Below are 12318 nucleotides of genomic sequence, written 5' to 3' on the forward strand. Positions count from 1 at the left end.
CACCGGCACCCACACGGTTCCACCTACCCCCCCCCCCCACACACACACACATGTGTACACCAACATGCGTACGGCTGTGCACACGCCGACACGCCCACCCGCACGCTGACCCGGGTCTCCATCCCGAGACACAGAGCCCTCTCCCCAGTTAGGAAATCACACAGCTTCCCTGGCCCGGTGCCTCTATTCATCCACCCTCCATCCCTCCAGTCCATCCATTCATTCATCCCGTGGTTTCTCAGTTTGTGCTTGGATTCCACCAAAGCCACAGAGAGGTGTGGGTGGATGGGGAGGGCACGTGGAAGCGGAGGGGCGGCCCGCGGGCGCCGGGCGTCGGGCGGCGGGGAGGGGCGGGGAGGAGGCGGGCTCCGGCGGCCGGCGGGCGGCGCTCCCAGCCCTCCAGCTCGTCCGGCGCGGGAGGCTCCAGGCAGACGCGCTCGCCCCGCTCCGGGGCTGCCGCTCGTCTTCGCCGGAGTCTGTGGACGCCCCAGCCGGGAGGCAGGGGCCGAGCGGGAGCGGAGCTCGAGGACTGCGTCCCCCGGGATCCTGCGCCCAGAGGTGGGTGGCCCAGGCTGGGGGTGCGGCGACCCCCGACACCACATCCCCAAAGAGCTCTCCTGATGTAGGGGTTCAGGCGTGGTGGGAGGAGGGTGGCCTGGGAGGGGCTGCAGATCTGGGGAGTCCTCAGAAGGATCGCGGACTTTAAAGGGCTTTTATGGCCTTGCTTAGAGGAGCGTGTGCTGGGAGGGGGCCTGGCTGGGAAGGGCTGTGGCCATGTGGCTTTGAATTCCTAGGTTTGGGGGAGGGCCGAGCCTTTGGCAGCTTTATTCAGTACTTAGTTATATGTGCTTTGAAAAATAAACTTAGGGCTCTTTCTCCTGCCGCCCCCCACAACCAAACACACACACACACACACACGCACACACACGCACGGGCGCGCGCGGGCTGTAGAGGAAAAGCGGGGAGTATCTAACGGCTAGCCCGTGGCCACCCCTCCGGAACCGGGAGCAGCAGAAGATGGAACCACCGGTTCGGCTCCCGAGGAAGACAGGAGTCCTTAGATGGCAGCGCTGGGGGGTTGGGGAACTCAGGGGGTGCGCCGGGAGCCCGAGGCAGGGAAGGGCCAGCTCCCGGACCTGCCAGAGCCCCGCAGACTAGATTTGCGAGCTGCGCTCCAGAGGCCATGCGGAGATGGAGGGGTACGCGCTGAGCCTGGAAGTTTGGCCTGAGGCTGAGACCCCGGCTGCTAGGATCCGGTATTTTATCCTGGATAAAGCCGAGGGTACGTCTCTTTGGGCCTTGTGGAGACACTTTGGGGAGTGGGATGTGTGGATCGTGCTGTGCTGGTGAACTCTGAGCAAACGGTGCCGGTAATGGGAGGGGGGGGGTCTGGGGGTGTGGGGGTGTGGGGGGGGTGCCCTAAGCATGCCTTCAGAGAGGAGAGCCAGGAGATCCTGGTGGCCCTGAGCAATTCTGGAGAAACATAGCGGGGGACGGGGGACTGAATGGAAGTCCGTGAGCCCCGGAACCTGCGGAGGAAGGCCCGGCTGGGCAAAGGAGACTTGAAGGCTATAAGGGTGGCTGCATACAGTGGGGGAGCTGGATGGGCTAGACAGGCAGCGGGTTACTGAGCTCCCTGCCCTCAGGACAGACATTGCCAGCCCTGGGGAGCTCTCCCTAATCCTCAAAAAGGGGGAGTCCTGTAGAGGGAGTTCACTCATTTGGAGAGATGGTGGGTTGTCGCTTCAAGCCAGTTTCCCGTGTGGGGTGGTATTGGTTTGGCTCCCAGAGGCTGTGTGGTCAGACTTGGACAAATCTGCACCCTTCTCTGTAGCGGTTTTAAGTGCAGCGCCCATAGTTTGGGCAAGCTTCCTTCCCCACTCTTAAATGTACTTACCTTTGAGAAGAGTGTGCACACACATATCTCTCTATGGCACATCTCTCTATGATACATCTTTGAATCCGGGAAGCAAATTCCCAGGGGAAGCAACCTGCCCTCTTAACGTGTTCACTGGACATGTTCACTGGACATGTTCACTGGCATATGGGGGGCCACCGCCCACTATTGTAATACCAGAAGATCTGTTTCCTCCGTTCTGTTCTCATTAAAGAGAGAGTTCACTTACGCATCACACTTTTCTTCCTGGAAACGGTCCTAATTTAATTAAACATTCTCTCTTTCTCCCAGCCTGGCAGCATCCCCAATATTCATCAATAACATTTCAGGGTAGCATGTCTAGAAATGATGGCTATCTCTGAAGGAGTTTCCTCTGTTGCGTTAAACATACAGCCCTTAAGAATTAAGACTTGCCCTAACACACCTTCCAAACAGCTGTCCATGGCTAGCTTTCTCCTGCCCAGTTTTGACATAGGCTCTTTGCTCCGAGGACAGCTTCTCCTTTGAATGGGTGTCCCATTGGGTTATGTAGGTCCTGCAGTTATTTTGGGCTGCACTAATAAAATGAGCCAAGAGCCAAGAAAAATGAAAGTAAACCTCTCTGGGTCTTGCAGTCTCTTCCGTGGTGGACTGTGTGCAGTTAGGTGCTGACATGTTTCTCTGGCAGTGAGAAGAAGAATAAATTCACTTCAGTGTCTTTCTGGGATGCTGGGGTACTGGTGTGAGAGGGTGGCCAGGCTCTGAGATGGGAACAGACCTTTTGAAATACCCATTGTTTCATCATTCTGGCATGACAGTTGGCACGACTCTTTGCCTGCAGAGTTCAGGGTAGTGTGGCCAGAGATCATTTCACTTCCATCAGTGGCTCATTCTGACTCAGGAGCCTCGGGATCTCAGGGTAATAAGATGAAGCAGGTTGTCTTAACTTGGTATCAAGTGAGGGAAAAAATGATCCCTTGGTTGTTTTATTCGAAAACTTCCCTATTTTAGTATGGAATTAACTATTAAATATTACTTTTAAGAAATGCTAACACCCTCGACTTTCTGCTTAATTAGGAGAATTGTCTTGGTAGCATCATTAGAGATTTGATTGACTCCTAAAGCTCCCATCTCTCAGATTTCTATCACGGATGTCATTACAAGTCTCTACTTATTAAGATAATGAGAGATGTTTCAAGTAAGAATGAAATCAAATTTGGGTGGAGGTTATGTTGAGGAATTTAAACAATTGAAACAGGTGCGTGTTGAAAGTTACTTCTAAAGACCACAAGTGTGATGGTATAGTTCCAGTCTTTAATTTTATGCATGTCTCATCTCTGGTAGAACTGGTGATCAATCTTGAAGTAGCCTGTGGAATGACTGCTCTTTGATCGTGAGAAACAGGAGTCACCCTTTGTTTAGGTTATTGGTCAGGGATCCTGTACCAGCTATTGGAAACTTGAACCGATTAATTCATGTACTTATCAGGTTCAACAGTTTTAGTAAGTTTTGCCAGGAAATGGCGTCATTTTCTTTATACTGTGTAAACTCTACACTGATGGATAGATTTCTCTGTGAAGCTAAAATAGCTTAAGGTTGGGGGTTCCTCATTGGCACCAGCCTTACCCATCAGCACGTTGAGTTGCTTGGGCCCTCGGGTTTTGGTGCCTCCATGATCCATGGTGATGAGATCCAGACTCTTGGTAAGAGAATCCCCTTTTAAGAACATCTGTGACTTCTATTCAGTTTTGGACCTTTTTCTCAGGGAGAAATTATAGATTTTGCCTATGTGATTTTTTAGTCACACCTGATGAACCAGGATACTTAAGAAATGAAGTACTCTAAGTAATATACGTTTAAACCTAAGTTTTTAAAAATTTGTTTCAACTGTTGCTGATACAAAGTGCGTTTCTAAGATATAAAGAATGGCTATCTTGCCCCTGATTGCTCTTTGCCTTGGTGAGTTTACTGTGGTGAACATATGGTTGTCCTTCCGTCAACAGTTTAGGACTTTGTAGTCTCCATGTGATGTCAGCAGAAAGACAAATTATGAATTATGGGAGTGCAGAAGCGTCATTGTGGAATCCACTCCAGGACGGCCCCTGGAGACTGGCTTTTGAGGAAACAATCCCACCATAAATACCATTTCTGTTTTTGCCCCGCTGTCTGGAAACTTGAGTGCCAGGAGAATGAATGAATCATGAGCTTTCCTTTGCCTCCAGTAACAACAAGATGGGCTTTCTCCAGGTTTCGGCCCAGGGTTCTTTTCACCTGTTGAAGTGAATTCTGAGATTGGGGAGATACAAGAGAGAACAGACCCTTTGGGAGAAGGGCCTGAGGTTCTCCTCGGACCCACCTACCTCTTTCCCGTGTGGTGTTTGTCTCTAAAATCTAGGTACACCTGTACTGCCAGGCCTTGTGGGATACCTTCGAGTGGGATCAGGGACAGGTAACTGGTATTGTTGTCGTCTCCGTGGAAGTCTCCGAGTGGCCTGATGGGCCATGCCAGTGGAAAGGGGGACCTGCGCAGGCAAAATGCTGTCCGTTTCCTTATCCAGGCGGAAGACAGGGTAAGGTGATGGAGTGTCCCTCAAGTGGGTTTCAGAAGTTGGGTGTTTTTGTTTGGTCTTTTAAGTCTTGGGGGATATGTATCCTGGTTGAGGGGGTCGTGGTATAAATGCCAGGGAAGCCAGGGGAGTGGCAGGGCTCAGTGAGGAATGGATATCATCGTCCTTTGTTCCCTTCCTTTCCTAGCTCTTTTGGTTGGTTTTGATGTTTGAACAGAGCAGCCTGAGTGAGCAGAGCCCAATACACAGATGCTGTAATGCCGTGGTTATCGGGAACCTCAGCAGGGCCAAAACACATTCGTGCCTCCGTCAAGTTCTCTGTAAGATCTTGGGCATGTCACAGAATTAGAATCTTCGTTCCTTCCCGTCTCAAAACGTGGATGCCAAAACCTGCCTATTTGAAAACTTGTGCTGAATGAGAGAAGATATGGAAGTACCTTGCATGTGTTGTGTATCTCCCCAAATTGGTTGTTTTCCTAAGTTAACGAAGTCTCCTTTCATCTTTTTTTTTTTTTTAAGATTTATTTAGTTAGTTAGTTATTGAAATCATCTTCAAACACCCAACATGGGGCTCGAACTCACAACCCCGGGATCAAGAGTCGCACGCTCCACCAACAGAGCCAGAGAGGTGCCCTGAAATCTCCTCTCATCTTTAACGTGGATGCAAATGAACGGTTTTTAAAGTATAATTTACAAAATTCCAGCAATTGTATCGCAGGCTGGCTGTTCATCGCTCACACTGATCAGATGGCAGAGCTTTGGGCACAAAGATTCTCCACCTGACCTCATCTCCACCCTCCAACCCCCTTTCGACTTGGGGGGGTCTGGCTGACACCCTTCTCTCTTCACCCTCAAATCACTTGCACTCCAGAGGTTTCTTCCATTTTTTCTCTACTTGCTTCCTCTTTAGGCTTTGAGTTAAATCAGAAATGGCTTCTCGTTGGGCAAATGGACCCAAATTTTCAGGAGCCTAATCCTGGGCTTTAAGCTCACTCAGTGACCCGTAATATGATGGATGTCCGTGAGACTCCCTTCCGGAACTCTTACAAGATTCTTTGCTGGCTCTAATGAGTTTACTCGGTCACTAGGATGGGAACAGGGATTCATGTATTAAGGTAAGAGTTGCAGTTCGGGTTAAAATTAAAACGGTTCTCAGAAGAGCCTGAGAAGCCTGGTCAATCCAGTCCGTTTATGTCTTACCATTTAACTTTACAGATTTGCAGATCTTGATGGGGGGGTGAATTATTAAGTGGCACCATGGTGGGGTGGCCACAACAGAAACATTAATTTTGAGGGAATTTGTGGGCATTGCAAATCATTCTTTTATACAAAGACATGTAAAGTGTTTTCTCCACCTCTGGTCCAAAGTTCTCCAGCAGATAGATCCTCTGTGCCGGCCAGCCCTGGGGACTCGACTAGGATGAGCCTGTACATTTAAGGAAGTGAGTCGGTTAGAAATAACTGGGGATTTACAGGCAACATGATTTAAAAAGCAGAATATTGTAGCTCCTGACCGTTTGTGATGCCTCTGTGAAGTTTCCTTTTTAGTCACTGTCTGCAGTGGGGGAAGTCCCCCCCGCCCCCTTAAAATGTCCAAGTCAAGTCCAGTGACCTCCCACTGTCTCAACTCTAGTCCTACACTGAAGACCCAGTGTCCGGGGAATCTGCCTTGTTCCGAGGGGCAGCCTATTGAGACAGGCAGTCTGGCCACGCCAATGTCTATGGAGGCTTTGGTATGGAAAGTCAGCAACCCCCATTTGAGAGGAGCCTGGATACTGCCTTTTATTTCCTTGGGGGTTTTTTTGTTGTTGTTTTTTCTAGATATTGCCTTTAAACCAGCTCTGCTGGTGACATCAAATAAAGCCTGAGCACTTAATGCCCCAGGACACAAGCCTGCAGTGGATCCAAGTCCGCCCCCCCCCGCCAAGTGCACCTGCCCAACCCCAGCTGTAACTTAGGAGAGATGGGCATGTGCTCTGGACAGGGTCCCCAGAGCCATTATGAGATCAGGTGATCTGCCCTGACTTGCCTGCCTCAGGTCTTGCCAGTTTTCACTGCTCCCACCCAGAGGTGATTCTGGAAATACTTGGAAAGGTCTGTGGATCCTGCTTGAGCTTTCTGCCCAGTAGAGCCCCTGTACTCCTTATCTGCTCTGTAGGCTTGGAGAGAAATCGAGTCAATACATAAAGATAATAAATGCCAGTCCAGAAACATTAGCCTCCCTTTGAACTACCCATGGGTGTATCTTACTGCTTCCCTGGTGCTTTGCTGAGGGGGACCTCGACAATGGCTCTTACAGGGCCTGCTCAGCAGGGATGGGGAGCCGTTTTTCCTGGGGTGTCACAGGAGGCCGGCCTGGAGGTTTCTGCATGGAGCTTAGAGTGCCCTGGGTTTGTAAGGTGTAGAGAAACTGCCCAGGACTTCCAGGTTGTTAGTTCTTTGTTAGCAGAGTGTGTGTGAGGACCCGGCACCCACTACGCTGAGCACCGGAAAGAGAAGGGGTTCCTAGGTAGGCATCCTCTCTGTAGCGCATGGCCTTCGCAGGATGTCCCTAGTGAACCTGTGGGGCCAGGACTGAGCCAGTGTCCTATAGCAGACCCCCTGGGGGGAAAGCCCAACTGGTGGGCAGGGGAGGGGGGAGGGGGGACACTAGCTGCTGCTCCCCTCCCCCACTGCCGCCCCATTAGTTGCCTCAAATGCAAAGCTCTGTGGGGCCTACCTGAGTCCCACACCTGGGTGAAGTGTGTACAGAAGGTTCTAGGAAGGCCCAACCACATTTTCCTGTAGGCGTTTAACTGACTGCTCTCAGCCCCTATCCCTGACCTGATTGGCTCACGTGATCACGATGTCATTTGCTCAGGGGAATAATGCAGAAACACTTTGTTTGGAGCAGGGCCTCATGTAAATTTTGTGATGCAGCCTGTAAACAGAGAAAGAAACCCATTGTCTAGCCCATGTAAGGGTTAGGGGGAATGCCCAAGGAATACATACTAATTTTCTAGAAAGTTGAAGTGCTTCTCAATCCTAAATTCAAAAAGCTCTCTCTGTATGTGTATTAAAATCGAGGCCAGGGGCGCCTGGGTGGCTCAGTGGATTAAAGCCTTTGCCTTCCGCTCAGATTATGATCCCGGGGTCCTGGGATCAAGCCCCTCATTGGGCTCTCTGCTCAGCGGGGAGCCTGCTTCCCCCTCTCTCTCTGCCTGCTTCTCTGCCTACTTGTGATCTCTGTCTGTCAAATAAATAAATAAAATCTTAAAAAAATAAAAAATAAAACCGAGGCCTGTGTGCCGTGTGCCGTGTGATTCCAAGGCTATTTTTAGCCTGGCAAATTAATGTTTTGCATTTAGAACATTTTATCCTTGCAAAGGGATTAAAAAAAAAAAAAAGGCAGGAATTCTCCTCTGACACAATTCCAGATGAGCAGAAGCCATTCATTTGGGGAGGAAAATGATCAAACTGTATTGGAAATTTAGATCATATCCAACACACTTGTGATGATCTCTATTTGGGATCATTTTTCCTTTAGAAGAAAGCTCAGATTGGTGTTTCACACAGCACAGAGATGGGCCCTGAGTGTGGGAGGCATTGCTTTTGCATGAAATCACAATGTGTACATTGTTTTTAAAATATTCTTTTCATCATATGCTTCATTATCAAAACAATTCACAGCCTCTGGAGGATGACGGATGTTATAGTATCACCCGCATAGAGGGTATAAAATAGAAGAAGGAGAAGGGAGGAAACCCCTCCCTCTCCAACCACTGTTGAGAATGGAATTTCGTTTTCTCTTCTAGGGAATTCCCTACAATCCCCCGGGACGCCTTAATCTTAAGGTTTCCAGGCCTGGTGCTGGTGCTGGGAGGAGCTCTGAGGGAAGGGGAAGGGAATTAACATTTTTTTCTCAAGATTTTATTTATTTATTTGATAGAGATTACAAGTAGTCAGAGAGGCAGGCAGAGAGAGAGGAGGAAGCAGGTTCCCTGCTGAGCAGAGAGCCTGATGGAGGGCTCTATCCTGGGACCCTGAGACCATGACCTGAGCCAAAGGTAGAGGCCTTAACCCACTGAGCCACCCAGGTGCCCCAGGAAATTAACATTTTTTGAGTGCCAGTTGCTAAACTGGTTGCTTTATCTCCACAACTTCTCTTTATCTTTAGAATCACCACCATGTTTCTAACGAGGATCCTGATGTGCTCAGAGGCTGTGGAATCAGCCCAAGGGTCCCACAGCTGCACAGGGTCCTACCCAGCTCCTGTCCATTCCTAAACCAGGGCTATGGGGCCTTGCTGTTCAAAGTGTAGTCGGAGATCCACAGCATTGGCATCATTCAGGAGCTCCTTGAAACTAGAGAACCCTGAGCCCCATTCTAGACCCACTGAAGCAGAATCTGCATTTTAACAAAATCCTCAGGAATTTGTGTGCACATGACAGTGGGAGAAGCTCCCTTACCCAGCTAGGAGGGAGGAAGTTTTGGCAGTTGACACTATGCAAACCAGCCAAGCTTCAAGAGGGGTGAGATTGGTCTGTGAGTGGGGAGGGTGCTACTACGATCCAGTGGACTGCACTAACAGCCAGCAGAGCTCAGCACAGCTCCCCGACAGGGAAGAATTACCCTTCCCGGAAGGTCCAGAGTGCTGCTGTTGTCCATATCTGGAATCCACATCCTGTATGTGTTCCTGTAGCTTCAGATGTATGCAACTCTCCAGCGAAATCTTAAGTGATATCATACAAATTGCAGTGCGGTATGCAAATGTGATTCTTTTCCCTGGGACTCGGAAAGCGACAGAGAGTTTAAATTGCAGCATGAAAGATTTGTGTCTGAATTTTGAGAGCATCTGGCTAAGGTACCCAGGAGGCAGGGGAAATGCTTCTGAGGCCAGTAGCGAATTGCCCCCGTCACTCCCTCCTCCAACCCATCCTGGCTGGCAACAGCGTCTTTCCTTTCTTAGGTTTACTCCCCAAACTTGTCCAGGCCTCTGTCCTGTTTTTCAGCTCCCAAGCAAGCTGTGTTGGTCAGCTGTGCCACCTGGAGCCAGGGGGGGTGGGGTGGGGGGGGGGAGTGGGGGTGGGGTGGGGAAGGAAGTGGGGGGGTGGAGGGGAGGCCTCCTTCCTTCTGTCTTTCCTCTCTGCCCCCTGGGATCCGGGCCTCTACCTCTTTCCTCTGTAGCTCCTTTGGCTCTACTCCACTCACTGCCCAACACCCATCCCCTGTCCCTTCCTCCTTCTCTCTCTCTAGATTCTGTTCCGGAACATCTGGAACTCTCTCCCCTCCGGCTCCTCGGTCTCCCTCCTTCCTTTTCTCTCTGTCTTTCTTTTGTAAACAGAACATCAACCGGAATCACAGAGTCTGGACTGGGAAGTGAAACTAGCACGCCCAGTGTATATTAAGGGGGGGGGGGGAGTTTTGAAGGGAAATGATATCCACAGAGACCCCGTCATCCCCCTTCCGTTGTGAGAGTCTCCTCAACATTCCTGCAGACGGCTGTACCTACTTTCTTGTTTTACTCCGACTCCACTTACTTTTTCTTGAGCTCTACCCTTTGCAAACAGAGTTTGTTCAAGGTTCTGTGGCATTTTCCAACCTTCTTTGACGGCTGGTATTATAACCCTCCTTTCCCAATACTTTTTAATAACCATTATCCACGGAGTAGAATGTTCTCAGTCAGCTTTAGAACCAAACTGGTTTCATAACCGAGGCATTCGAAGGAAAAGAACACCTTTCCATACCTTCTGGGTACCCACTTTTCTTTTCTTTTCTTTTCTTTTTTTTTTTAAGATTTTTATTTATTTATTTGACAGAGAGAGATCACAAGTAGACAGAGAGGCAGGCAGAGAGAGAGAGGAAGGGAAGCAGGCTCCCCGCTGAGCAGAGAGCCCGATGCGGGACTCGATCCCAGGACCCTGAGATCATGACCTGAGCCGAAGGCAGCGGCTTAACCCACTGAGCCACCCAGGCGCCCTGGGTACCCACTTTTCATAACCATTGTTATTCCTTGCAAATGGAAGGTGGGGCCATCAATGTGGAGTGGGCGGTGGGGAGGGGCTGGCGGGTGGTGCAGAACTTCCAGCTCCCGCCCTGCGATCCAGAGGCGGGGGTGGTACAGAAGAAGCCGGATCGCTGGGCATCTGGCCAGGTGGACTGTATCGTCCCAGGGGAAGCCTGTGTTTTTCCAGCAGACCGGCTGATCTGCTCCAGAGGGCTTTAAGCTGGAAGGTGGGGAGTTCCCGGGGAGAGTGGGAGTCAGGGCAGGTGCTCTGGAGGATTATCAGTCTTGTCACCAAAAGGGAGATTTGTCACCTGGTATTTGCTTCCTCATTGTTTTGAGAGAATAATTGGGAAATCCATGATAGAAATAATTTTGTCTTTAACATCCACCCTAAAGGTGTGTAAATGAGAAGAAGCAAACCTTAACGGCGTTTGTCCCCTGAGTACCACTCCTCCCTCCAACCCACACCCTCTAAGTGCATTGTCCCATCTCAGGAACTCCTCAAGGGTCCTCTTGGGCTTGATAACGTAGGCCACCTCTGACAATTGCCACTGAACTCTCTGTGCCGCAAATGATACCTTTCAAAATTGGCCTGGAAACATGCAAGCAAAAATTATTGCACAATACACAATACACAAAAATTCTTACACTCTACTGCAAATACTTGAACAAATACAAAGTAACAATTCCTGTGGCTTTATAAAGAATGGATCCAAACCAAGGACAGCGTTTATATGAGCAGAGGAAGACCTAATACAGTATGTGTACAATTGGATAAAACCTTGAACCTTTAATATGGGTTTATTTGCAATCACAAAATTCTGATTGAGCTTTTTTCCGGAAGAGTATAACGTTGAAAAGTTCAAGTTTTTATATTTCTTTTGGGAGTTCAGGCTTCCCCAAGAGCAGAGAGCTTTACTCTGAGAGCAAAGTAGATTTAAGCTGCTTTTCATAATGACTGTATAGTGAAAAGTTGGGCCCTCTTTCAAGGGGCCATGTAGATATTGTCATCTTTGACCTTTGTAACTCCTATTGGGGAAGATGCCATTATTATTTTTTGTTGTTACAGATGAAGAAACTGGGATACCATGGTTTAGGACAAGAGCATATAGCTAGTGGCAGAGCTGGATTTGAATCTCTATAGCTTGGCTTTTTACAGTCTCTTCATCCTTACCCTCTTCATTCTGCCTGTTTAGTGCTTACTACAAGCTAAGACAGCCCTGTCCTTTTCCCGTGGTTGAAGTTATAAATCTCAGTCCATAAACAAAGGCTTGCAAAAAAAATTTTTTTAAATTTAATTTACATAAATTAACTGAATTTTGTCTTTGAGCCCTCAACCTGTCCAGCTAACAGAAAATTTAACCCCAGTCATTTGGGGGGATAGTCGCACCCTGTGATTATATCTAAAATGTAAAGGTTTAGAAGGTTCTAGGTTGTGGGAAGGAGGCCGTCCTGACACCTTTCTGCACTGGTTTTAGCTGGCATTTCCCGTCATGCGTCTACATGGCTTTTGACTGTTTCTATCCACATGGTCAAGATTGAAGCTGCTGGTCTTCACGGGCGCACAGGGATCCTTGGCAAGTCTGTGAACTCGGGGCCTGGAGCCTCCTCTATGAAGTCTTGCCAATTCCCCTAGGAACTTGCAGGGAACAGAGCAAAACACCCAGGGCTGGAGGGAGTAAGGACCCTCTCTAAAATGCCTTGCATAATCTTATTGATGACTTAGATTTTTACAAAAGCCAGGATTTTTGACTCCTTGACACCAGATCCCCAAAACAAGCATTTAAATGAAAAAGCCTGGCTGCCTGCCTAAGGAGGAGAGAAAGTAAAAGGAGAAGACATTTATTAAGATCTCAAAAATGTTCGGGGAGTAGTACAGTGATGGTTGC

At 49.1% G+C, this 12318-nt stretch overlaps 1 protein-coding gene across 13 annotated transcripts in view; it reads left to right on the forward strand.

Moving 5' to 3' along the window:
• The window catches only part of PALM2AKAP2 (PALM2 and AKAP2 fusion), a 448736-nt gene that overhangs the window by 339235 nt on the left and 97183 nt on the right, over positions 1-12318 (forward strand). For 2 of the 13 annotated variants that reach the window (XM_082696849.1, XM_082696839.1), the window contains exon 1: positions 387-558. The exons of 9 other annotated variants lie outside the window; for them this stretch is intronic. The gene's annotated coding sequence lies outside the window, so the exon portion shown is untranslated. Of the gene's footprint in view, positions 1-358; positions 559-1260; positions 1283-12318 lie in introns of those variants that run through there. 2 more of the 13 variants (XM_082696841.1, XM_082696838.1) reach the window with 2 other exon arrangements.

This window comes from Mustela nivalis (genome assembly GCF_964662115.1).
Source record: "Mustela nivalis genome assembly, chromosome: 13".
In the NCBI taxonomy this organism is placed as follows: Eukaryota; Metazoa; Chordata; class Mammalia; order Carnivora; family Mustelidae; genus Mustela; species Mustela nivalis.